Source organism: Kogia breviceps, chromosome 8, assembly GCF_026419965.1.
Source record: "Kogia breviceps isolate mKogBre1 chromosome 8, mKogBre1 haplotype 1, whole genome shotgun sequence".
Classification (NCBI taxonomy): domain Eukaryota; kingdom Metazoa; phylum Chordata; class Mammalia; order Artiodactyla; family Physeteridae; genus Kogia; species Kogia breviceps.
The window spans coordinates 59,015,661-59,042,436 of record NC_081317.1 but is presented as its reverse complement, the minus strand read 5'-3'; the positions used below and the strand labels follow the sequence as shown (position 1 = coordinate 59,042,436).

At 39.9% G+C, this 26,776-nt stretch overlaps 1 long non-coding RNA gene across 1 annotated transcript in view; it reads left to right on the top strand.

Annotated features, from left to right (window-relative positions):
• LOC131760944 (uncharacterized) overlaps positions 1–10,123 on the top strand; it is a 65,483-nt gene extending 55,360 nt beyond the window's left edge. The window contains exons 3-6 of the long non-coding RNA XR_010841966.1: positions 3,937–4,115; positions 6,747–6,856; positions 7,460–7,836; positions 9,051–10,123. This is a non-coding gene — a long non-coding RNA (uncharacterized lncRNA). The remainder of the gene's footprint in view (positions 1–3,936; positions 4,116–6,746; positions 6,857–7,459; positions 7,837–9,050) is intronic.
• The last annotated feature ends 16,653 nt before the right edge of the window (positions 10,124–26,776 follow it).

Genomic DNA, 26,776 nt, shown 5'->3' with positions numbered 1-26,776 from the left:
TGGTTTTTGTTTTGTTTCTTTTTTCCTTTCTTTCTTTCTAAAATTTTTTTCTTTTCAGTCAAGCTTTTACCTCCTCTCCTTCCTGGAGAAAAGAAGACAGAAGTTTCAAAGGATATCCGTAACACAGCCTACATTTAGGGCCTGAGGACTTACAAAGGCTTTGTTTTAAATGAGACACCCCACCTGGAAAATAAACAAGTGAGAAAAGTTCATCTGTGTATAGAACTTGAGTTCCAACAACTGTGGTGACAGTCACACTGTCTGAGTAAATGTCCCCCAGAGTTGTCTTGTGAACAAAATGATGATTAATTGGGGATTCTGTGAGTTGAAAGATGGGTTGTTCATAAAGGGGAGGAACTTTTCTAGAGCATGAGGAACTGAAGACTCAGCTTCTGGGTTGTTCTAAAAGGTGAAATGTCTTTTTTGAATTGAATTAATTAAAAACAAAATAAAACAAAAAGCAGGCACAGCGAAGTGCACAGATTAGGAATGATGGTGGATGAGTGTTATATTCATTTTATTCCACCATATTCTTTCTCCCAAAGGAGAGAAGTAACTTGTTTGATCAGTTAGGAATTGCATTTAGCTGTAATTGACAGAGACTTGGCTTCCATGGCTTAAACATATAAGAGATTATTTCTAAAAGAAATCCTACCTCTGGCTCACTGGGGCTCATAGCATGTTTTCTCAAAGTCACCAGGGACCCAGGCTCTTCCTAGCTCTTTGCTCTTCCATCCTGAGGCCATGATATCCCTCTAGTCATCATATGTTCTCTCCAAGCATGAAAGAGGAAAGCCAAGGTAAAAAGGAAAGCCCTCCTAGCTTGGTTAACTCCCTTTAAGGAGCTTCCCCAGAAGGGCCTCAGAACATTTCCACTTACAATTCATTAGCCAAACCTTTGTCAGATTACTGCACCTAGCTGCAAGGGAGCCTAGGAAATGTAGTCTTTTAGGAAGAAAAATTACTGTCCTAAATGAAATCAAGATTCTATTACTGTTAACAAGGGAAGAGCAGGTATTAGATTCGAAACCAGAAGTCTCTGTCATACTCATATAAAATATACTTAATGCCAATATATTATCCAAGAATTTTTGATTGCTTCTGTTTGAATTACGTAGTGTTTAAGGCACTAGTTTAAGAACCCAGTTTTGCATTGCATTTTATCAGTGCACATGGCCAAAATGAATTCTTTTGCACACCTCTGATCTTTTCCTCCACTACTGGTGAAGTTTAAGCTACAGCAGTTTTGGGGTGCATAATTAAAGAGCAGAAAATTCCATATACTCCTAAGCCTCCAAATTGAGCAAATACAGTTTCTTATATAGAAATTATACTGATAAATGATTGCATCTTCTTCAATCTTTTTCTTCCCCACATTGTTGGAGCTTAAACTTCCTCCATCATAAAAAAGTGCACATTTTAGAAAATCTGTGGGTTCATAATTGGAGAAAAGGAAGAAACTGTAAAGACTAGCAACCAACTTAGGAGATACTATTTCCCGCAAGACTGATTACCCTCCCTTGAATTTCTTCACTTCCCTGTTTTACGCTGCTTAAAATTCTACCGATTAAAGATTCACTTTGGTTCCCAGGCATCCCCTTCTGAAAATGCCAATTTTTTAAAAGAGGTAAAGTTATTAGTCATTCAAAAATCAGTGCCAATTACTTTAATCAGATTGCTTTCCTACTGGCTATGATACAACTTCACTGAATGGGAGGTATTTATTTAACTAGTTTCTCTTCTCACTTGAAAAATAAAACACACTGGTGGCAAAAAATTCAATCTGAACAAAAAGATATACTGTGTAAATAAGTCTCCCTTTTACCCCAGATTCCAGGAGTCTTTTCCTTGCTGATGTAACAATTACTAAACATTTCTTGTGAGTATTATCTAAAGATGTATTCTGCATGCAGAAGCATACATAGATATTAACACACATATACACACAATGCAGATCTATAAAAATCCTTTTGTTTTATCCAAATAATCATATACTGTGTACCTTATTTTGTACCTTTAAATTTTTTTAATATCATTGAAGAATATTTTTTAATCAGCATATATACCTGCTACATTTTTAAAAATCCCTGTTAAAATAGCAGGGTTTTTTTTTATTTGTTTTTGTTTTTGTTTTGTGGTACGCTGGCCTCTCACTGTTGTGGCCTCTCCCGTTGCGGAGCACAGGCTCCGGACACGCAGGCCCAGCGGCCATGGCTCACAGGACCAGCCGCTCCGTGGCATGTGGGATCTTCCCGGACTGGGGCACGAACCCGTGTCCCCTGCATCGGCAGGCGGACTCCCAACCACTGCACCACCAGGAAGCCCCAAACAGCAGTTTTTAATGAGGGAAGTAATTCTATATTTTTGGAGCATGGAGCATGTTGCTTTAATATTTTATTGTGAAGGCAACAGTGTCCTGGCACCTATGAAGGAAAACCTTAAGAGAAAGGAGAAGAATGGATTGGCCTGGGATTCTAATTCCCACGTGTGACACTTCCTACAGAAACTAATGTTCCAAGCTCCTAATAATTAAGTTGACTGCACACCTAGATTTCCCTAGGAGAGCCCCCATTTATGCTTGTTGTCCTGGCATAATTTTTGACCACTTTCATACTCAAAATGGTCCCAATTTGGATGACAATTATGTAATCACCATTGTAATAACTAATTGACAAATTAAGTAGTTAGGATCAGATGCAAAGATTAAAAAGGCAGCCTAGTGGGCTTCCCTGGTGGCGCAGTGGTTGGGAGTCCGCCTGCCGATGCAGGGGACGCGGGTTCGTGCCCCAGTCCGGGAAGATCCCACATGCCACGGAGCGGCTGGGCCCGTGAGCCATGGCCGCTGAGCCTGCGCGTCCGGAGCCTGTGCTCCGCAACGGGAGAGGCCACAACAGTGAGAGGCCCACGTACCGCAAAAAAAAAAAAAAAAAAAAAAAAAGGCAGCCTAAATTACCTGACAGTGGGGGTTGTCTACTTGGGACCCTGCTTAGCTACTTATGAGCTTTATGATCTGGGGAAGTTATTTAACTGCTCTTTGCTTCAGTTCCCTCAGCTTTCTAAAGGGAGTAATAACTGCCTCATAGTGGAATTATAAACATTCGATTAAGTAATGCCTGTGAGGGGCTTATCACAATGTCTGGTTCATATTTAGGGCTCAATAAATGTACCCATTTATCTTATCGTTATATTTTCACCATTTTTCTCCCTTCCCCTGCCAGACCACTTCATTCTTACAACTGTATAAAATTCTATTGACTGAGATTCATTTAGGTGAACAGTCATCATCTTCTAACAATGGATCATATAGCCATTTAAGAAGAAAAATTAGATGTGTACAGGACAGTGATTGTTAATTGGAGGGACCCATCATCCCCACCTACCCCCAGCCCCACAGAAGAGGGAAATCAGAGTGTGATTTGAAGGTAGACCAGCACTTTGTACTTCGGACTTGATTTGATTCGGGTTTGATATTAAATGTTTTTTTTTTTTTTTTTTTTTTTTTTGGCGATACGCGGGCCTCTCACTGTTGTGGCCTCTCCCATTGCGGAGCACAGGCTCCGGACGCGCAGGCTCAGCGGCCATGGCTCACGGGCCCAGCCGCTCCGCGGCATGTGGGATCTTCCCGGACCGGGGCACGAACCCGTGTCCCCTGCATCGGCAGGCGGATTCTCAACCACTGCGCCACCAGGGAAGCCCGATATTAAATGTTTTTAATTTCAATAGCATTAGAAAAGGATGTGCGTGTTTTCTCTAGAAAAGAGGAGATTTATTCGAAATGATGGAGAGACACCGCTGTAGCCGTTTGTACTTTACCAGCAGAGCTGTATTAATCTGTTGTTAATGGAATTACTTCAAAAAGAGGACTCAGGAGAACTGACAACCAATCACATATGATGGTAACATCTTAACATCATAAGATGGTTTCACTTTCCATAGATTATTTCTCCCAAAGCATCCCTTAATGGATCTTCCTCTGGCAGAAGCTACATATCAAACAACGGATGACAATTGTTTGTTCAGACAACCTGGAAACTCCTGAGGCCTTTTAGGGAAGGATAAAGGAACTTTGACTCAGTAGGAGTGGGAGGACAGAGCTATTGAAAGACCAGGAACAGGTATTTTTCCCTTCATATTTATTTCCTTAAAATTGAATTAGGTTTCTATGAAAAGCTGTTTTGTAGAATAACAACCTCTTTATGGTTTTACCAGCTGAGACATAAAAGGCTATTTGTGGTGTGCTGTAAGTTCTGAATGCAGGTGAAAATTCCCTACTTACTGGTTATTTTAATGATAATGAAAATAATATTTTGTATGTAACCTGACCCATTTAACCAGGGATCTTAAAATCCTTATGTCACTGTGGTATGGCATCATTTTGACTCTGGGTGAGAGGGTTGCTGAGAGCTTGATTAATTTTCAATTTACAAAATTCCCTTCTCCTCCTTCTTAGGTAATTTTTTTTTTTTTTTTTTTGTGGTACGTGGGCCTCTCACTGTTGTGGCCTCTCCCGTTGCAGAGCACAGGCTCCGGATGCACAGGCTCAGTGGCCATGGCTCTCGGGGCCCAACTGCTCCACGGCATGTAGGATCTTCCCGGACCGGGGCACAAACCCATGTCCCCTGCATCGGCAGGCAGATTCTCAATCACTGCGCCACCAGGGAAGTCCAATTTTTCTTTTTTTTTTTTTTTAATTAAGGGGGAAAAAAGCATCATTTGACCCTTTGAGGACAGGATATAGGAATAATTCTGGCTTCTGCCATTACTTCTTATCCAAATAATGTACAATTTTCTAGATATATTGGAAAAAAGGGACTCAATCCAGTAACTAGACTCACCTCTGAGCCACAGGCTAATGGAAAATTTTAAATGGTGCATAGCATCACAGAAAGCAAGCAAACAAACACACACACAAAAAAACGACCTTTCACCTAGATCTAGAATGCTTCTGGGTCTTTAACCATGGGGAAGCCTGGAAGAAGCAGCCAAGGGAAAGACAGTTTAACCACACGACTTAAGGTGGCACAGGGGTTACAAAAGGTGAATTGAAAGCTTCGGGCTAAAGACAAGGAGCAAAAAACAAACGAGAGACCAGTTGTTGCCTAATACTTGCACCAGATTTTGACCCGATGAGCTGGTGATGTAAATAGAAAAGTCTACCCGGGCAGGTCAGAATGAAAGGGAAACGTCTTCACTCACTTTGAGCCAACCTTGAATTCATCTATTCGGAAAACAAGAAAGCAGAGTAATCCTCCCAGAGTTGAGACCCTCTCTCTCTCACTGTACAAGGGAGATGGTCAGAGGGGGTTCTGCCTGAGAAATGCCATCTTGCCTGGACTACCCCTGCCTAGAACTTTGTACCAGAACACTGAGTCATTGCCGAGCTCAGTGGTAGAAGGGGTACCATCTCCGGGGCTCTCTGCAGGGCTTGGTGTTTTTCATCATAACCTCTAATCCACACAACTATGCTGCAGAGAAGGCTTTTCCATTCCTGCTTCTCAGAGCAGGAATCTGAGTAAGGCATACAAAGCCACACAGCCAGGAAGGGGCAGAGCAGTGACTCGAACCCAGGTCGGGGGAAGCTGGATTCTGCCACTAGCCCACCTCATCTGTGCCCAGATCTCTGCCACACTAGGGCCCAGGTTCTCTGACCCTGGATTTTCCTTGCTGTGGTCACCTGATTTCCTGTGCTCTAGATTATCAAAGCATCTGCAGAGTGAATACCTTCTCAACCATTTTGTGTACAAACTGCAGTGGGTGGCTTAACACCTCCTAACAGGGCAAGTCTCACTGCATTTGTGGTTTGTGGCCACCTCTGACTGGCCCACAACATCCAGTTCATGTCAATTTATGTTCCTGTTCCCTTTTTGGCTAGGGAGGGGCGTGTCACATCTTGGCCCTTTGCCCTCGTCCCCCTCTCTTTTATTCCTGGTCTGCAGCTTCTCCTTCTTGTTTTTTTGTTTTGTTTTGTTTTTTAAACCCATGGACCTCAGCCCTCAATCCCAACATGTATTTATGACTAAAACCCACTTATGAGCAGGTGGTTGTCACACCTGCGCCAATGGGGGTGTGGAGATGGCTGAAACTAGCATCATCCGATAGAACATTCCACAATGAAGGAAATACTCTATAATCTACACTGCCTCACACAGTAGTCACTTGAAATGTGGCTAGTGCGACTGAGGAATTGAATTTTTGGTTGAATTTTAGTTTTAATTAAACGGCCACGTGTAACCCGTGGCTCCTACAGTGAATAGCACAGGATGGGCATCCAAGGAAGGGTGAAAGACGGCTACATTTCTGGATGTCTCGGGATCTTAGGTCATGCCTGCGGCTCACATCTTACTGCTGGGAAACCCAAGGATGGGCTGCTTCATCAGTAGGAAGTCCCCAAGGATCCAGAGTCATGTTTAAAAATAAATATCCAGCTTGGTTTAGAACTGGACATGGAAATGGGAGAAGGAGCACGTCTGGTTGGGACTCGAATAGTCAGTGGGATGGGAGATGGGGTCAAATTAGAGAGGGAAACATGCAGAACAAAACTTTGACCATTTTAACTTGCTAGCTATGTGATCTTGGGCAAGTCACCTCCCCTCTCTGAGCCTTGGACTCCTCATCTGTGAAATAGAGAACAACATAATAATGATAAAGATAAAAATACCTATTTGTGTATCGTCTAACTTTGTTAGTAAGTATACCATCGTGGACGTAAAAAACATTTTTCTAAACTGTTACCTCTCTTTAAATAGTAATTAATTATCATTATTTTGGGCCAATGTCTGGAAGATCTGGGGAAGTTGTAGACACACAAGGTGTGAATACATCCAGGCAGCTGGTGGGACTTTGTGCCTAACAGCAGGTGAGTACTGTTGGAAAAGGGGTGTTATATAAGTGCAGGGGGGGAAACATTTTATCCAGGGCTCAGGGAAGGTTGGTAATATACTTGGGGTTCGGTATGGTTAAGGTGACATCAGGCAAGGAGACAGGCAGTGACACAGCCCTGGGGAAGCGTGGGTTCACTGGAATGTAAGCTCCCAAAGGTCAAGATAGCAAAATAGTGGCTTGCATGTAGCAACCACTCAATAAATATTTGTTGAATTAATACATAGATAAATAAGTGTGGGGCATCTTAAGCCCTCCCAGCTCGATCCACTTACAGAGGGCAGTGAAATAGTGGTGCCACGATGTTTCGCACAAAGCACCGGCCTTTCACGTCTGCTTTAGCTGGAAAAAAAGGCAAAAAACCTGAGCATTTGCTTTTCTTCAAGGGCCGTTAAAATAGGCTCCTGTTGTTTGTTTCTGACTATGTAGTTTGTCTCCCTTATTATAATCTACAGTCTCTGAGGGCAGGGACAAATGCACTGGCCCCTAAGAGTTACCCAGGAAGTGTTTGAATTATCTTCCTAAAAGAGTTACAATCTGGGAGATACTTTTCAGAAGGCAATTCTTTCTCCCGTTGCAGAGCACAGGCTCCGGACGCGCAGGCTCAGTGGCCATGGCTCAGGGGCCCAGCCGCTCCACGGCATGTGGGATCTTCCCGGACCGGGGCACGAACCCGTGTCCCCTGCATCTGCAGCCGGACTCTCAACCACTGCGCCACCAGGGAAGCCCAAGGCAATTCTTTTCAATGCAAAGAAGAGGCTAACTGAGAAGTGGATGAATAACAACACCACTTCGGAGAACACAAAAGGAAATGTGGAGCTTCTGTCCGATTGTTGACCACACCAGGCAGACAAGGAGTGATCCCAGAGAGAGAGAGGAGACGGAAATTCCCCCATATGTGGTTCCTGTTTATCTGGAAGGTGACTTGACAGAACTACTCTTCCCACTGGAACCTAAGTAAGCACTGTAAGGGGAGGGACAGGGCTGTATTTTGCTGGCCACAGGGCCACCACAGAGTTGGGCACACAGGAGCCCTTCAATAGGGAGTTGCTTGGGACAACCCATTTGGAAAATAGTTTGGCATTATCTAATAAGACAAGCACACCCCATGGCAGAGCAATTCCACTCCTAGGTCTAAATCTTCAAGAAATTCTTATGTAAGGGTATCAGGTTACATGTGCAAGAAAGTTCACAGCAGCACTGTTTGTAAGAGCCCCCAGATGGAAACAACCTAAGTGTCTCTTGATGGGATAAAAACGTTGTGATATATTCCTTTAGTGGAATATTACACCACAACAAAAATAATTGGCATAAATGAACTACAGCTGCAAGACGGGAGAAATGCATCAAAAAGGGAATGAAAGTCCAGAAAAGAAAAAGCAAGCAAGAAAAAGAAGACCTTGTAGAAGGTTCTGCAGACAGGGCAACCTTGGTGATACTAGATGTCTTGCATACTGAGGTTCTTGGGCTGGGCATCTGGAAGCTTCCCAACAGTGCACAACTTGGAAAGAAGCAATGGAGAGATGTCAGCTTAGCCTTGGGCTCAATAAAACAAAGTACAACTCTTAAGAAGAGAATTATTAAGCAAGAGGAAGATAATAAAAATTGAAAACAAAAGGTAACAGGCTCACTCCATCCTTGAAACCCTTCCTAATAGCTTAACAAAAAAGAACTTGGTAGCAAATTCACTTAGAAATGTCTGTAATTTATCATCTATGTGAAGTTTAACGGCTTAGTTTATCTGTGTACAGTTTTATTCATAAAATGGATATTGAGCTACTCTCAAGTAAATCTCCTTTTATTAAGGACCCGATACTGAAATAGAAGTGGATCCTAATACACCATTGATTACTCTTTTGATGCCAAAGAAAGGGTGGATCTGTTTGCCTTCTAGGATTGAGAGGAAGAGGTGTCCCAGAATTAATCATTCAAATAGGGCTGTTACACCAGGAGAAGAGAAAAGAGTGTCAAGGCAGTGTTAAGAATCTGGGAAGGCAGCCAGCATGGTGTGCATGATTAGGGTGGATAAAAACATAAAGAGAAATATGGTCCAGTGAGTACTGATCTGTTTCCTTTTCATTTTTAAGGGTGGTTTACTTTTAAACAAAAATTGTGTGATTTTCAAGTCGCTATAAGAACATAGCTGACTCACAGATTTCTTTTAAAATCAGAGTTTCTGCAAGCAGCACGCTGACAATAAGAGAATCTGATCTTATGCCTTTTTAAAGCATCTTTCATGATGGCAGAGAGTACACTCTGCAGATTTCCATGAGACCGTCTCATCTATGGCCACCTTGCGGAGAGCCACCTATATTGCCATATCTAAAGCTCATTAACATTTACAAATTAAAAGCCAGTGGGAAAGAACATAATCTTGGCAACTGCCTCTTGGGAAATCTTACAACTGCAAGAGCGCCATGGAAGAGTGCTTTAAATACCATCATGGTTCATCCAACCTCCTCACAATTGTATAGGAGGGCATGTGGCCAAAGGCCTTGCAGGGAAGAGATCGGGGTGCCCAAGCTCACGATTGGCTGGGGGAGAATGATGCTGAGCGAGCCACTTAGCCCGCTCTTGCTTCATGAGGAGCACGCCACATGCTTCTTTGCACATTCTTTTAAATCCTCGTGTGGTTGGCATTTGGAAAAATATCGACTGCAACCAGACGTCGCAATCCTGATGACAGCTCTTGAAATCCCGTCTTTCTCACAGCAACGTCTACTGTCAGCTCCCCACCCTTGTCACCAGAGAGCCTTCCCCACCCAAGTTGCACTCCAAATAGAAAGAATTTCAGATGTGCTTGTCCTGCTGTCTCCTCCGAAGGCCTTGACAAATATTCAGGTGGTAAATAGCTCGAGAGAAATGCTGCTGATAAAATTAGTTCAAATATTTCGCAGAAAACAAAACCTGACACCATCACGATACTTGATAGCTCAGCACTTCCGAACCTTTCCAAACTCTCTTGCCCTCAAAGACCAAACGTGGGATGAATTGGGAGATTGGGATTGACGTATATACACTACTGATACTATATAAAATAGATACTTAATGAGAACCTACTGTATAGCTCAGGGATCTCTACTCAGTGCTCTGTGGTGACCTACGTGGGAAGGAAATCCAAAAAAAGAGGTGATATATGTATACGTATAGCTGATTCACTTTGCTGTACAGTAGAAACTAACACATTATAAAGCAACTACTCCAATAACGATTAATTTAAAAAAATAAAAAATAAATTGCCTTTATTTTTTTCCCTTTCTAAAGCCAACCCTTGCTACCTCCTTCTCTCAAAAAATAAAATAAAATAAATAAAAAAGAACAAGATGGTGATAGGATTGTCCAACCAGGAATTTTACATTACAAATAGCTGTGCTGAAGGTTAATATCCAAGGTCAGGTGTTATTAATATCCATTTGAATTTTGTTCCTCTGGTCTATGATCTCGTCTGAGTCACCTCGTTGATTTATGACGTGGTAGTCCCAGACCATCATTCATACTCCTAAAATTCTATTCAGGCCTTGGTATCAAACCCTCTCTTTAATACCCTTTTTGGTTGTGTCTGACCCGTAGCTTTACAGCCCTTCCTCTTATCTCCTTCCCACAGGTACCCCTATACCTGGTGTCCAAGGTCATTTGATTGATTTTTCACCCTGCCATCTTCTCCTCTTCCTTCATTTTACTGTAGAAAAAAATTTTTTAACTCTTTTCTTGAGAAGTATTTCATGGGATTTCTCTCCCCAAAGCCAGTTCTCCACCTTGATTTTCAGGTAAATGGCCTCTTCAATTTTTGTACATAGGCCTGCTAATTTGTCTGTCTGCCATATGAGGCATTTATTTTCTCCTATGTAGCTGAAAGTCGTGGGCTCATACCCCCAGCAGGAGCTGACAATCCTCAGGACTTACTATGTGCTAGTCACACTAAGGGCTAGGGGCTTTGATGGATTCTCACCTAATCCTCACAACAATCCTATGGGGCAGCTGCCATTATTTTATTCACTCAGCAGATGAGGAAACTGAGGTTCAGAGAGGTTTCAGTAACTTACCCAAGGTCACCCAGTAGTAAGTGCCAAACTTCAGACCTAAGCTTTCAGTCTTTCTATTTCTGAAGCTTGTGCATATTATTCCTTTTTAGCTGCTTTCCTCTATTATGATGATGATAACTGATGGGCAGTCAGTCTCCATGATACAATTGTTATACAAAAGTGGGCTTGGAGGTCTTTGCAAAACACATATTAACACTAAAATTATATCAGCATCTGGTATACTTATATAAAAACACTTTTTCTGGTACATCTAAAAATAAAATTTAAAATTTTTAACCATTTGAAGAGTAGCACATGCTAATATAGACAGTTCTTATTTAGAAGAAAGAAAAAAAAAACCATCAATATTCTTAGCAGCTCAAAAACCACTACAGTTAACATTTTGATATATACTTCTTGCCATTTTTCTATGCATAATTTATATATTTGTAATCTTCTGTATATATAAATTTGAATCCTGTATTTCCTCCTCAGTATTATAATAATCACTTCCCCCCAGGTATTTTCTACTTTTCTGATTGCCACGGTCCCTAACTGCAGTCAGAGACACAGTAAGATCCTGCTCAACACATGCTGAATCATAAGATGAAATCTAGTCATTCATTATTAACTTCATCAAGTTATAGAATAGATAATACATAGGCATGTTCAAAATTTCAAATGTGAAGAAAGATATATAGTAAAAATCTGCCTCTTACTCTTGACTTAGAAGGATACCTTCCTGTACAGAGTTCGGAAGTCCAAGCTCCCAATTGTCTTAGTACCAACTTCTTGGAAACATATATCTGGATAACCCAGTTCCTTAAATTCTGGATTCAAGAAATCAAAGTCCAAAGAGACATTTTTCCTCTAGCAAAGGTCCAACTTCTTAGTCTTTGTCTTTTGTCTTAGAATTCTAGGTCTTCAGGTAAGTGACAGACCCTTCTAAACAGCTATACCTACAGAACTCAATAAACAATCATAATCCCATACACATAATAATCCTCATATTTTAAAGAGATGCATACATAAAGGACAAGGAAATAGTTTTATTATGCACCCTCTTAGAGTAAAACAGAAGATTCCATTAGGAAACAAAAGGAGCCTTATTATTTCTATTTGCTGCATACCAGTGTGTCGAGTTCAGTATAACTGATGTTGGTGCTTCCATATTCATACATTTATTAGACTGTTTAGACAAAGTACCAGCACAGGGGAAGGCTGGCTTGGAGACCTTAGATGAATGTTTTCTAGTGTAGAAATTCTCAGAGTCTGTTCTATAGGATAATAGTTTCTTGGGATGTTATTTAGGTGTTCTACAGAAAAGGGGGATTCCACAGACTAATAAGTTTAGAAATTTTTAAAAGAAGGAAATGAAAAAATGAGATTGACCAAACAATACTTTCTAAAGAGTAGGATCCCACAGAGCACATTTTGGGATTCTGGCAGCTTTGTCACTAAATAGGTATGAGGTTTGGGACTAGGCGACTAAATTATTCATCGCTGTTTGTCTCAGCTTACTTAGGTAACCATTTAATTAATATGAGAAAGTTATTTTTAGACCAGTTTTTGCCAATAACTGTTAGAAACAGATCTCAAAGACCTCTGCAGCCTTGGGTTCAGACCTGTATTCTTTACAACCTGGCTAGAAGCATGGCGAGCATGGTGGCAACATTCAGTACTGAAATATTATTACTAGGCAACCATGAATCTCGAGTTTTTTCATTGGAAACATAAACTAGAAAACAAAAACTTTTAATGAAGAATGATCTTACAAATAAAAGGTAAGTTATAGTTTGCCAATGCATATAACCGACACAATACTAATATCCAGAAAACAGACAATCATTGCAAATCAGTAAGAAGAAGAAACAATTCAATGGAAAAACGAGCAAAGGATAGAAACAGCCAATTCACAAACCACAAACAAATGCCGATAAACGTGTGAAAGGACTGCCTGATTTATCAAGAAAATACAAATTAAAACAAGATAGCATTTCATATCTATGAGACTGGCAAAAATTTTTCAAGTCTGGCAATGTGGGCATGTAGATTAGTACAATTATTTTGGAGAATAAGTTAGCAATAATTATAGAATAAAAAGTGCTTTTTCTAAAACACAGAACTTTCATGTCTAGGTACATTTTAGGGGGCAGTGTTTTCCAACCTCTTTTGCATCATGGCACACATAGAGAATGATGATATTCATATAACACACTGGGGTAACCTGAGGAGGCTGCTCACAGCAGGAGGTGACCCATCCGGGGGTCTGTGTTTCCCTCAGGTCTCACTTGGCTTCCCTGAGGGCTCAGGGACCCCAGATCTTCTACTCAATTGTAAGGTACTCCTGTACTGCACTGGTTAGAAAGCTCTGCCCTAGAGAAGCTTGCTCTGTACACTCAAAGAGATGTGTACAAAAATGTCCACCACAGAGTTTTTATTATACCCAAACCAAAAAAAAAAAAAAACCAAAAAAAACCCAAAGTGACAACAACAGCTTAAATGCCCATCAGTAGGGGAATGAATAAATAAATTCTGTTATACAAGGGAACACGATATAGCAGTTAAAACTCATTAACTTGAATACACAGGTGAGTTGCAAAACCGTAATGTTAAGTAAGGAAAGCAAAATGTAAAAATATCCATATACTATATATCATAATATATGCATGCAAAATTTTTAAACAGACAAAACTGTACATACTCACATACCTGTTAGGTAAAGGTATGAAAATATTCATGGGTGGGGTATTACCACCTTCAGGGTAGCAAATGCCTCTGGAAAGGAGGGAAGGCAGTGTGGGATTTAATGGTGGGTGAGGGACTCAACGGATAACCGTGCCATCCTATTTCTTAAGAAACAAAAGCAGATGAAGCAAATGTGGCTATAAGTTATGTGTTAAATCTAGGTAGTAAATACATAGGTCTCTAATATATTTTCACTATATTTTTTGTGCATTTGAAATATCTCAAAATTTAAAGAAAAAACTAGATCAATGGTTTTAAGCTTGTATACACATTTAAATTACTGAGGAGTTTAAAAAATTTCCCATGTCAGGGCTGCATCACAGATCAACCAAGTCAGAAACTTAAGATGTTTCTTAAGACGGGGCCTGGATGTCGGTATTATCGAAAAGTTTCCCCAGTTATTCTAATGTTCAGAACTACTGAATTAGATGATCTCAAAAGTTTCTTTCGAACAATATTCTCTTTTTCTAAGTATTTTATTTTATTTTATTTTTAATTTTCTAAGTATTTTATTTTATTTATTATTTTAAATTTCATTGTTTCCTCATATGGTTTCAAGTGAACACAACTGTATGAAAAGCCAGGCTCTGTTAATATTCACTGAGAATTTTCCTTCTCTCAAAACCAGTTATCTTTTCCGGGTGCTTATGCATCTTTTGTTTTCTAGAACCACATATTACTCCTCTCCCATTTAGCTCATTCATCTCTCCCCCTTTCTCCTACCACCTTTCTGAGACCATCCCAGAAGGAAAGTCATTCAAGCTCCACAAACTTAGGCTTTGAGTCATTCGTATGCATTGCTTTTGAACATATTAAATAGATCCATATGTTATCTACAGTAAGATATAGGTTTTTCCTTCAGAAAATAGAATCCAAAAACAAAAAAAAAACCATTCCAATATGTACACTTAAAAAATTTTAAGTAGGCATCTAAAATGAAGGAGAAATTAAAAGTAACTTGGGCCAGAATTTTGAATATTAAAACATTACAGCAATGGTAAAACATAAACCAAATATATGTCTATTTATATCCAAAAAAGTTACTCTTTCCCTGCCACATGCACAGAGACAGCTCTCATAATGGCTCCACTTCAATCAGAGTTGGATCACAAGTAGAACAGTAACGAAAGTGGCCGTTTCCAACATTTCTACCCCTAAAGACTCTTTATTATCCTCTCCAACTTCAGAAATTCCTATGAAGTCATCATCAGCCAATCGGAGCTTCAAATGGTTTGAAATAACTCATGTAGCTAGCCACATTGAGTTGATATAGAATCAAAGAAATGTGACATTCTCCTTAGCCTGGGCAGTTGTGTCATGGTTAAACGTATGATTTCCATTAGATTTCCCAAAATGTGGAAAAATCGCTTTCAGACCCTCAGCACTACCTCTGGGGATACTTATTTCAGATTACAACCACTAACTAAAGTGTCATTGTCTTGAATACACCCTACCAAAATCTGATCTGAGGGACAGTAAGAAAGGGAATGCTGAAATACAATATATGTCAGCAGACCAGCGAAACTTCCACTACTACTTAACTGTCATCGGAAGGCAGACTGATATCCCAAGAGGGGGAAAAAGAAAAGCTAGAAATGCCATAGTTACAAGATCAGACAGACCCGAGTCTGAATCTAGGTTTTACAATTTTCTAAGGCATGACCTTGGTCAGCTTACCTAATCTCTCTAAACTTCAGTTTCCTCATGTATAAAGTACAGAAAATAAATATAGTTACTTCCATAACCAACATCCAGATCTTGGTTTCTAATAGTATTCTCCAAGAAGAGGAACAAGGACTCCTGGTTCCTGAGAAATGCCTAATTCCAAGGCTGGGGCAAGTACTACATAAGATGAGCCTGGAAGCCAAGTGGAGCACCTTGCAGTGTCAGAAAGTAAGAAAATGCTCCAAAAATAAACAAAACGGGCTGGGGGTGGATGCCAAAGGGACATAAGAGCCAAATGAAAGAGTTCCCAATGACCAAAGCTGAGATAATTTAATCAACAAAATAAATAATGTGGTATTGGATTATAACCAAAAGTATAAAATAAATACCCTTAGGTCCACGGTGATATAAATAAATGATTGAATGAATAAATGGGGGAGAATAGACAAGTCACCCATATGGGAAAATTCCAAATAATTCATGTAGATACTGCCCCTTCAAACATGGATGCCCCTTCAAACAGTGATTTTCTTTCAGAATACACTATTGCGAAAGGAGGTAGGGGGTGGGGAGAGTAACTTTTCAGTGGACAAACCTGACAAACACTACTTCAGCCAGGAGTTCAAGCAGCTTAACATTAACAGTGATAAACCATGTTGAGAGCAGGCACTCTTCATACGATGTGATGAGAATGGCACTTTACCTCTGTGGTCTTCCTCCCAATATAATTATGAGAGAAATCCAAATTGAGGGACATTCTACCAAAAAAACCTGACCAGAGCTCTCCAAAACTGTCAGGGTCACCAAAAACAAGAAAAGGCTGAGAAACTGTCACAACCAAGAGAACCTAAGGAGACAGGATGAGTAAATGCATTGTGAGATCCTGGGACAGAAAAAGGACATTAGGTAAAAATCTAAGGAAATATAAATAAAGTATGGACTGTGGTTAATAGTTATGTATCAATATTCGTTCATTAATTGTGAAACCCGTACCATACTAATGTAAGATGTTAATACTAAGGGAAACTGGTTGGAGGAGTATTCAGGAAACCTCTATACTATCTTTACAACTTTTCTGTAAGTTTAAAATTATTCTAAAATTAAAAGGTTATTATGAGAAATATTAATAGTTACCTCATGGGGTGGCGGTGAGGGTCAAATTAAATGACAAATTTAAAGCATTTAGCACAGTGCCTGGCACACGGTACAAGCTAATACCTGGGAATTATTGTTGTTTAGCAGATTTAAGCAGAGTTAATTCATGAGCAGCTTACCAATTCATTCCAGAAGTAAAATACTCATATTACTTGGGGAGCATGAAGAAAGAACTAATAAATCCTACCATCTTATGTATTTACTTGTGTTTCTAAGCATCAGTAATCTTGAGAATTCTATTATTGTTACCTTTGCTGGGCAAGTCTATCCTGTCACTTTACTTTTCTAGTATTATTCTGCATGTCAGGATAGAACTCTGAGTAATGAATTGGACAACACTTCTGGATTATTAAACTTTCTCTGCACAGAGCTGGGCAATGCTCCTTCTAATAACTTTTCTCCAATTCCATCTCCTTATCCAATGAATTTAACTTTACTCACTTTATGAGAAATGTGCTGAATACACCTCCAGCACACTGGACCATCTCTGCACTGCTACAGCCCTGCATATGTCCTAAAGAGTGCATTTAACCATCTGGTGTTTGCTTCCCCCCACCAAAAAAAAAATCTCTGGCTCCTACTTATACATCCATCCCTTCTCCTTTGTCCATTAAGCCTCTTTGACCCTGCTTTCAACTCAAATTGGAAGTCACAGCAACCTCCTCTGAGTGTTTGAATTAGATTTGCTTTTGAGCACTGGAGCACATTACTGCAGGCGTTCTTCATGATCTCTCCCAGTCTGTCAACTCCCTGTGGGCTGAGTCCAACTTCAGCTCCACCTGGTAACCTTCTCCACATTTAGCACCAAGTTGGGCACATCCAGTGCTCCAGTAAACATTTATTAAAGTGATGCTAATTTGGATGCCATCCAAAAAGTAACTGAAGCACTCAAATGTGGGGATTCATCTCCCTTAGCAGAGACACCAGAGAGGGATTTCCTGAGTTGTCTAGGGATGAGTCCCAAGAACCTATGATAAAATAAAATAAAAATAAAAGCCTCCAGTGACTGCCTTCTTTTCCCTAGCAGTTTTTTTTTTTCATAGTATAATTCTCCCTCTTCATTTATCAGAATCAGTCATCTTTTCTTTTTATTTCTTATCAGTTACAGTATTCTTGGCTAACTAGCAAATATAGAAATGGTTAAATCCAACATGTTCCATTTCTTCAAGACCAAGGAAGGGAGTTTTGAGGTTGAACTGCTGATTGCTAAATTATACAAATAGATAAAATAAGACTCATATCATCTATCCATCCATCCATCTATCCATCCATCCTCTTTCAACAGCATTTACTGATTGATATGATATGCTAGGTGTTGTGCTGGGTACTGGAGATTCAGGGATGAATAAGAAAGCCCTTGCCTTCAAAGATCTCCCAGTGCAATGGGGTGGGGGTGGCGGGGGGGGGAGGGGGAAGGGAAACAGACAAATAAATAAGTATAAAGGCAACATGATAGGTGTCATCATAAGAATAACGTGGACAATCTACTTGGCGGGACATATTCGTAGAAGAAAAATGGTTGGCAAAAAAAAAAAAAAAAAAAATCACTGACTGTTTCATGGCTTTCTCCAAATAGCTCCATTGTCTTGCAGAGGATATAGAAGGCTGAGAATGAAACCTTGGCTCTGACATTTCCTAACTCTGATCATCAGCAAGCCACTGAACTACCCTGAGTCTTAGCTTCCTCCTCTGTGCAAAACAGTATCATTGCAATTATTGCCTAAAAGTATCTTAAATTTACAGGGAAGATCAAATGGGAGATCTTTGAAAACTCTAAAGGGCTGTAAGAATATGAATAACTACTGTCACATTTATTACAAGGCAAAGGAGAACATTTTCACCTTACAACCTCCTCTGCCCAACTCAACCCCCTTAAGAACTGAAAATGTTGTACAGTTTATTTAATCGAGCTCCACTTTTCTGCTTTGACTAGACTGGTATTGGGTGGCTTCCTCAGACCTCTGGGTGCCCAAATATCAATACATTCTGTGAGAGAGACCCTCACAGGCAGATTTTAGGCATCATTAGAGGTGCTTCCTCCATGGCTACTCAGCCATGGGGTTAGCAGTTTGGGTGGTCTGATTGGAGAACCCTGTTTTTCAGTCTAGTCAGAGACCCGTTCATATCCTGGGGCAGCAAAGAAACAAAAATCAAAAATCAAGAGACGCCACATCTTAAAAAAAGAAAGCTTGGATCCCGTTTGAAAAAGGTAGTAGTGATTTCGAAGGGGAATAAAGGCAAGAGATGGTGAGTGCCAGGATACCGTCTCCCACAGGCTGGCACGGGCTTGGCGTCCTGGATGAATCCAAAGCAAAAAGGCCGACAGGATGTGGAGCCACATGCTTTTCTTGTGAGCCCAACAAATGTAAAGATCCCTTAATCCACACCAAAATAAAACTGAAATGTAAGCCGACAGGAGTCCGGACCCAGCGTGACCTCTTCCACCGAGCCACCGTCCATCCTCCAACCTACTGAGTTTGCTGGCCATGCTGGATTTCACCTAAAAAATGCTCCCTTGTCCCCCCCTCCCCCACCATATTCTTCTGACATTTTGTGCCACCCAGACAGCAGCCCCAAATGCCTCCTTGGGTGACATCACAGATAGCCATGGGTTGCTTCTGGTATCCCATCTGTTCCTGCCGGCCTGGCCTCCGCGAGGGCGAGATGCGAAGGGAGTGTGGAGTGGAGGCTGGGCGGGGGCGGGGTGGGGATCGGGCCTTTGAAGCTGTTTTCTATCGGGCGCTGCAGCTGTCAGCGTTGGCTGCGGAAGCCCGTGATTGTCCTTGCAGCTCCCTTGCCCGCGGTGCACTGTGCTTTGGGATATTAATTGGGCTTTCATTATGCGAACGTACCCAGAGGCTTTTGCGGTTGATTCCTATATCTATATTGATTCATAAAAAATGCCAATAAATAACAGCTCTCTCAAAGCAGCTTTGCATGTTTTGGATAATGAGTTGGTTGATGTCCCACCTCCCCCACTCCCCCATTTTTCTTTCCTTTTTTTTCCTTTTTACCCATTACCGCATAATAGATCACAGAATCTTTAGGACAATGGACAAGCACATGGGCTAAATCACCTTATTACAGTTCCATATAGTTGAAAAGAGGCTTAATGCTAAATTATCAGATCCCAGCTATTGTGGAAACCAAGAAAGAATAATGCTCCAAAATAACCCAGTGGTGCCTCTGTGGGCTCATTGTCTGGGGATCTATTGGCCCCTGCCACGGGTGCGCCCCATTGAGTCAGCAATCCCCTGAAATGAACAGTGCGGCCCAAATTCGGGCTGGAAGTGAGTCTCTTTTACTTTTTGGTATATTGGAGGTTACAGGATATTTTAAGGCCTGCCCTTTCAAAAAAAAAAAAAAAATCTTGTTTTACGTTTGTGGGTAACTGTGGGCAAAACTATGTTATTAGATTCGAAACGCCCCAAATTCAGCATGTCACAGACGACTTCGGCTCACAGAATTACCGTATATTATCCCACATAAAGTGCAGATGAAAGCAGAAATTGTACATCCGTTTCATTTCACTGAAACTTTTCAAAGGAAGGAAGGATGTTCATTAAAAGTTAACAGTGACACAGCTGTGCAGAACTCTCAGAGAAAATGTCATTGTCACGGGAGCCTGACTGTGACCAAGTATCATTCTCCATAGCAGAATGTGAGGTTCCTGTGGTCTGTTGAGCTGTTAATGGCATTGAAAAAGAAGAGCGGTGCCCCCAGGAGAGTGGCGATGCAGATGGGTTTTGGAAGGCCATTGTTCTAGCCTGCGTGCCATAACTTCAGCAAGAAGTAAATATAATTTTGTTTCCAAAAACTAGGTAGACTCAGAGATCCTAAGGAAACTCTTCTCATTTCCGGGAAGATGGGTTGGACATCATTTCTTTGTAATAAACTATGTCCAATTCTCTCTCTGTCTCTGTTGCTCTCTTTCTTTCTCTTTCCCTTCCTCTTTAAATAAAAGGCCCACAGATATTAGATGGGCAACAGTGGAAATGCAAAACGAACAAACAAAAAAACCCCACTGCCTACTAAAACCGAACTTTAATAAAATTGCTCTTGCCCTGTTCCACTGCCTATTGTTTCCACAGTATTATATTTGGTTGTCTCTCATACAATCTCTGAGAAAAACAAGAAGACAGGGTAAACAACAGAGGCTTAGGTAAATATGCAGAGATAACTGTGTATTCCTGCTATTAGATAAATTTCTCTTGAACTGCTTCATGCAAATGTTCATCAGCAATGGCCATGGAAATTTGGGTAGTAAAGATAATAAGTGAAAATTTGGGGGAAAACAATCCATATTTCTCACTTCCAAGAGATTTAAAAATATCCAGTGTGATACTTCTCTTTATAATTTGAAAAATGGGTTAGTTAGAGAATAAACATCTATTTTTTTTTCGAGATTTGAGAAATTCTTCACAAGTCTCTATCTAACTCAAGACTAAAAAGAGACTTGGAACCAATTTAAGAAAACCATTAAATTCCTCTTCAAGACCATATTAAGTAATGATTATACCTTCGTACCAATATCGTCTTTCAATTTAATGGGGAAATAACAAGACAGCCAGCAAAATCACGCAAAACATTTATCTAACTGAGGTGTTCTGCTGAAGTAGCTATACAAATGCACCTCTACTAATTACGGTATATTAATAAGTAGGAAGATAAGATTCCGTTCGGAAGGGCACAAAGGAGACGTAGTGGGCATGTACCGCCTTTCAGGGCACACGAGATAAAACAGAAAAATGACAGAAATTCAAGGGATGGAGCCGTTCTGTCATTCTAATGGTTTTCTCATGTTGCTCAAATGGATCTTCACCAGTATAATGTTTCTTATGATGGCCTCCATTGATTTAGTGCCCACTATGTCCCAGGCTCCATGCAATATGCTTATATAATATGAATATTTCCCACTCCATTATCAGAAATGGCAAAGACCAATGGCTCCTTATTTATTTTTGATAAGGATTTTGGAGTGGGGTATAACAGCAGAGGTATGAAAATGACAAAGAAAGGTATTTATCTGCATTTTGTAAATTCTTTTCCATTTTTCAGCTTAATTTCTTCTTGACTAAACTCACAGCAACTTAGGGCTTGCGGGAAGGGTATAAACCTCAGAGTATCAGTGCTATTTCTTCTCCCTGAAATATCTGCAATTTATCCTCCGGCCTCTTCTATTCTTTCCCTCACCATTTCCAAACAATCCTATGCCAGCTCTGTGAAAGCCTGGAAAACCAGCCCTGCAACTGGAGGAACCTTCCCCAAAGTGGTCATATTTTCTGAACCTCAAAGCAAGACACATCGCCTAAGAAATAGGGGCATTTGAAAGAAAAACTGGCTAAACTTTGTGAAATTTAGACTCTCCCAGAAAATCCAAGGTATAGCGTTGACATTCTTTTAGGAACCCCTGGGTTATAATTCAGGACTGCACACCAGACAACCCCAAATTCAGCAGAGACTGGAATTCTTTCCACGTCCTGAGCGCATCTCTGACTAGATTCCTGTAGGCTCTGCCTCTCGCAGTTGGGCCATTTGAGAATGTTTGCTCCAGGTCACCTTCTCCTGAGTGACTATCTCAACTTCATAGGCATGAACAAACAGAGGTCCCCACAGCTTGAGGGCGACTGATGTATCTTTACGGAGCAAAGCAAGCTTTTAAAAACAAAATAGAACAGGAACAAAGAGTTCCTGTACATGCAAAGTCTCTGCTCCACTCACAATCTAGCTCTGACCTATAAGTCTTTTAGATGGGTGTCAACTCACTCAACAGTAACATTCTAGAAAGCCATTCAGCCAACGTGTTTGAGAGGTAGGGATTTGATAACCTATCCACTTGCCGCATGTGGCTACTGAGCACTTGAAATGGGGCTGGTGCGAATTCAGATGTGCTGGAAGTGAAAATACCTGCAGGATTTCGAAGATTTAGAACACAGAGAAAAAAATGTAAAATATTTCATGTACAATTCTAAAATATTGGTTACATGTTGAAATAATATTTTGGAAATATATTACTGGAATTAATTTCATCTGTTTCTTTTTCTTTTTTTTAATGTGGTTATTAGAAAAATTTTAAATGACATGTGTGGCTTATGTTTAAAGTTCGCATTTAAGGCTCGCATTATACATTCCCATTGAATATCACTGGTCCAGATAGTTGAACAGAGAAACAGAACATGATTGCATAGGCCAAGGCAACAAATTTTTAGAAATTACCTTTGCTTTGCTCTTAAGTTTGCAGTTGACAATAAAAAAACTCCTACATACACGATGAGAAAATATTTTACATGCATATCTTTTGTACAGATGTATTTTTTATTAGCACTGAGTCGCTTTTTGAATTTAAAAATAGGCAAAGAATTTTTAGACAATTAAAATATCAGCTTGAAATACAGACTTGCAGATACATAGTCTTCAGTTTTTAACTTTTAGCATTCTCAGAATCATAAAAAAAAAAATTGTTTTGATCTCCCAGCCCTCAAAAGATTATTAAAATAAGTTTACTTGGATTCGATTTTTAAATTCTTTAAACCCAGAAGTTATGTTCAAGTCAAAAAAAGTCAATGTTATGCATTTGGGGAATATAGACACTACCCTGAGAATAAAATATTACAGTATGCAATGGGAGATGTTTAAAAGTTGCATACATATTCTAGGTTTTATCGTTATTCTCAATAATTCAAGCAAGTTCTTATTTTTTTTTTAAATTACGTAACTTGGTAAATAAATATTTAACATTTAATTTAAGCAACAGAGTTTTGCCCGAGTGTACTCTGTGCCCGGCCAAGTCGCGCAGGCTTCAGATTCTTTCACCCGCATGTTGAGATCATCTTATATGACAATTTTACCTTGGTGCATATAACAGCTAATCAGCTATAACAAACAAGGGCTAGATCAAAGGCAAAAACACACATTTTTCTTCACTAGCAAGTCCTGGGATTTAAAACTTCAATATCACCTCTAAGGCATGCTTTCATAATAAATAGTATCATACAAATAGCAGAATGCATTATAAATAGTAGCTTTATACTGTTTACTTAAAATCATTTCAGTTTATACTTATAGTAAATACTTAATCTTTAGACATAAAATGTTTTCACACAAGGACAAGGTTCTTGCTTGATAAATGTGCAGGGATGCTATTAGTTCTTACTCAGAAAGCTTAAAAATATGTGCATTCAGAAATGTTTGCCGTAGTACTTGCAAACCCAAGCTTCTTCACGCTAAAAGAGATCAATCCAAGGCTGACACCAGAGGGATGGTGTTGCAGAATAAAAACTACATGTTTTTTCCCTTTGGAATTTTTTTGTTTAATTTTGGGGTTTTGGCCCAACTTTGGATTGTTGCATCAGGTAAGAATCTGTAAAAACATACATCCTCCCCAAGCTGAGTAATATACAGACCACAGCTGTAACTGAAGTTAAGCCACCAGCTAAGAATAAAAGCACCAGAAAACAAACTAACCAAAACCTAAAGCAAACAACATGCTTATCACACAATAACTATTGAATAATGCAAATATTAACAACGCAAACCAAGCAGGGGGCCTCCATCTCAGGAAGAAGAAAAGCCAGCGAATAGAAGGCAGTGATTGGGAAATCAGGTCAGCTCTTCCTCCTCGGTAGAAAAAATGGATCAGGACTGACATCTGCTGGCCTTGTTAATGGGATGTACCCATTGAAACAAGGGTCTTGGAGAACAAAACATTCTGGTGGGGTGATACTGCATCACCGGGGTGGGAGGAGCTTGGCAAAGGCCTTCCTGATGGGCCTCCTGCAAAGTGGCCAATCAGCGGCGGCCCCTCCAGACAAGAGTAGCCTCAGTGTTTTCCTCTCTTTGATGTTTCACCTTCATAACCAGGAATGTTTTTCCAATCACCCTAAGAGGGGACAGAATACTATATAGGTGGATTTCTCGTTAGAATTACATGTTTTGAGAAGTAGTGGTCAACGAGATACTCAATTGAGATGATGATTTCACATCTTTACCAAAAGACTCATTGGAGATTAAATGATTTTAAAAAGCTAAATGTGTGTCCACAGCCTGACAAGCTCGGTGGCTTTCACCCTCTTGAAACTTCATCAAGTCAATGTCCCAGATCTGACCTTTGCCATTCCCTCTTCTACTCCATCACTTCTCCCCTGGAATCCATCTGACTGAACAGATATCAGGTTTGGGAGATTTTGTCCTCATGAGGCCTTGCTTCCAAGCTCTGCAGTCTTAGTTTTCTAAGCACAGTGTTATCCACCTTTGGGAAAGGCAAGTTCCCATTGTCTTGGAAGGTATGAGAAGCCTGGGACAGGGTCTATCTTACTCAAGTCATCTTCTGGGCATCTAGCACAGTCCCTACTACATAATAGTCACTCAAAAAATATTGATTGCTTTACTTTGAAAGTTGAATATTCTATTTTCCCCCATGTTGCTTTTAGGAATGCAATTTCTTTTTGGTGGATCTGAACATAGCTGAATATTCTAATATTTAAGTAGATACACTAGTTTTAATTGCAAATAAGCAATGATGCTGAGTACTCTTTGAGTCTCTCAGCAGTGCTCACTTCCCTATTATTTCAATCTCATCTCTTATGGGAGGCACAATCCTACTGTTTGTAATAGTAAAATTAGGTCATGGGTTGTAGAAATTCTTCTCCAGAACAATCCTTAACATGCTTCTCATGCTTTTATCTCAACGATAAAAGTGAAACTGGTGGGCCAGAAAGCTTTCCGCCTCTACCCTTTGCTTATATGACTTCTAAAGTGTGGCAAAGTATATGTGACTGTGTCATATACACGTGTGTGCCTTCTGGTATATGTGTGCATGAGTCTCCGGACATAAACATATTACTTAAAAAAATATTTTTTATAAAGCTTATAGAAAAAAATGAAACCTGGAAAACTCTCCCAAAAGACAGAAGGAGGAGAAAGCCTGAAACTTTGCCAGTGAGTTTAAGAGGCATACTAATGAGACACCATCTTTAAAAACACTAGCAAAAACTATCCGGCCTAGGACAAAGAGGAGTCAAATTGCCACCTCAAATGGCATTTTGGAAGGTGGAGGCAAAGTAGTGCATATAAATCATTAGCTTTAAGATGAAAATTATTAGCTTATGTCAAAAAGTATACAAAACCCATTTTCTCTTTTCACCTTCTGTACTTTCTTCCCAGCTAATGCAAAAGAACAAAATAGTTTCACTTTTCTTAAATATAGTTGGAGTAAAGGTTCTGTTTTTAAAATTTTTTTTAGAAAAAACTCTGAGAAGATAATTCTGAGTATTTATTCCAATGGTTAACACTGTTATGGATTTCATAATTTATATATATATTTAAAATCCTCTAAACCCCAGTATTATTTTCAGATTAAAAAATAGATCTTAGAAAATAAAGGGCTTAAATTATTGGGTTGTACCATCTCAATATTTATAACTCTAATTTCAACAGTTTTGTTGAAAACATGTTAATTTACATTTTGAAAAAAATTGAAGGGGGAGATTAAAATCATCCTGCTCAAAACCTTTGCAAAGCATTTTGCTTTTTATATACCACGGTAACCTAATAAAGACACCATCACTTGACAGATGGCGTGGCATATTAGCCTCGAAATAAAACACTAGATGCCAAAATTATTAACTCCAACATGCTCAGAAATAAAAAATAATAATTTTTGATCCTTTTTTTTAAACACTCTTCTCTTCCCTCATGTCATTCTGCAACAAAGAGTACTCAACTTGTAAAAACAAAAACAAAACAACCCTTCAGTACATACTCAAAGGCCGTTTGCAAATACCAGGAAGTATTTGAAATACGGAACCTGGAAAAGATCACCTTGGTTAATATTCTCAGTCCTCTTTAAGACCATTTCAGCCAACACATAGAGACTCTCCACTTTCGCACTGTTTGAGCGGAACATTTCTTTTGTCATGCTGTTGCATCTTTATCCCTGCCCCCCTCCAAACATATAGTTGATGGAATAAAGGCTTTCCTCAGCTCTGTACTCCTGAAATCTAAGCCTTGTGGCTATGATATGATGTAGTAGGGGTAGGGCTAGGTCTCCAGGCCATGATGAGCCCTGCTCAAAATAAAGTCTTGTCTCTTTAAGAGATGATGGATTTTTGCATGCAGCCTCAGCAGCCAATGCAAGGCACTCACGCCAGGTGGCAATGCTCCCATATCCCTGTTTTAGGGTGTGAAAGTAAATGTGGGGTACCCCTTTCCCTGAAATTTCTCCTGCTTTTATGGAGGCTGACATTCTTATTTTGTAATCTTTTAGAATCTTCATTCAAAATTTAAGTGATACTGGATTTTCCCTTCCC